This window comes from Echinops telfairi, unplaced genomic scaffold (genome assembly GCF_000313985.2).
Source record: "Echinops telfairi isolate 266 unplaced genomic scaffold, ASM31398v2 ScPeMD7_36;HRSCAF=134, whole genome shotgun sequence".
In the NCBI taxonomy this organism is placed as follows: domain Eukaryota; kingdom Metazoa; phylum Chordata; class Mammalia; order Afrosoricida; family Tenrecidae; genus Echinops; species Echinops telfairi.
In genome coordinates, this window is record NW_022103934.1 from 2,344,547 (window position 1) to 2,346,222 (window position 1,676).

Consider the following 1,676-nt stretch of genomic DNA (forward strand, 5'->3'; position numbering starts at 1 on the left):
GTTGGCACAATTAACTAACTCACCATCCACAAAGAGCTCACCACCTAGCACAACCACACCCTCTTAGTGGATTGGGAGAAGACTAGCTAGGGAGAAAGTATATATAAGTATATATAAGCCCCACAAGGTTCTTTTCCAATCCCCTCTCCTCTCTCTGGAGACCGCCTTTTCTTGTCTGTGAGAACATACTATTAAAACTATGGTTTGTGGTTATGTGTTGGTCTGTGATCAACAGGTCAGCAATTTGAAACCACCAGGAGTTCTGAAGAAGAAAGATGAGACTTCTACTCCTCTAGAACTTGACTTTAACTTAATTTAGCTTAATTTAATATATTATCAGGCTTTTCCATGTGAAGCAATAACAGAAAAAGCTTCTCATACCCTCACACTATAAAGAAGAGACTAGAGAGTCTTATCAAACCCCCCCACCACAGGCATAATGATCTTCCATTACTATTGTCTTTGCTTAGCCTCTGGTACCAATTTTTTAAAGCCCTGTTGAGAGAGGGATATTGGGCCCCATGTTGGTTAACTCCATATCATAGGACCTGAATTATTCACTTGTATCAACCAATCCTTTAATGGCTGGGTACTGTTTACATAAACAATGGGGGTTAATTGTCAAGGAAATGTACTATAATAATCACTGAGAATGTCAGACACAGATTTGCAGCAATAGTACATATCTTGAAACAGCATATAGGGTTTTGATGTAGCAAGACCATGTTTGTCCACCTACTAACAGTTCAGTGATCTTAATACAATGGTCTTCTGCATCCTCATATACCGTGTGTTTTCTGACTTAAATCCTCAGGTAACCAGTGTGTCTGGGGAAGAGTCCAGTTCAGGGGGATGATTAATAAGACTCTCTACCATAAGTTAACAAGGAGGTTTTAAAATGGAGCCAAATGTAGGTCAAAAACAAACAAACAAACAAACAAACACATAGATCCATGAATGGGTTTTGGGTTCACACTAAATCCTAGCTCCAACTTAAGAACCATGAGTTCTTACATCATGGTCCTGCTGGATACTCACCCTCAGGAAGGGAACAGAAGATATGGTGCTCTGCCAAAATGTGGTGACGAAATTAGATTGTACCAGTTATTAGATACAATAGTGGCTGGGGTCCTAACGACTTGTCTTCAAACAAGCAGTCATGTAAGGGAGATGTCAACTAAGTGCACATGGGGGACACACACCATTATCAGTCACCAAAGGACTGTAAATTATATAACATGAAGTTGAAAGAAGGATTAGTATCAGAGCCAGAACAGTGAGAATCCAATTTCCAGAGGCTATTGTTGACAGGGGAGCCCAAGACACATGTGTGGCAATTACATAGGAAATAAGCCTCCAGGGAACTCCCTCTACCCATTAATGAGGAATGGGAGGAAAGAGCTTTTTAAGCAGAGTACGTTTGAGAGAGGAGAATAGAAAACCAAAGGGATAATCATGGCTTGAGCAGTTAAAACTCTACCAGATGATCCCCACCTTTGATGCATGCAGGACCTTGATCTGTGTGTTAGTCCAGGTAGACCAGAGAAAGAAATTCATAGAAACTCATATGTGAATGAGAAAGAGGTTTATATACAAAAGCAATTGAATATTGAGAAAACATCCCAGCCCAGTCCAAATCAAGTCCATAATTCCCATATTAATCCATGTGTCTGATA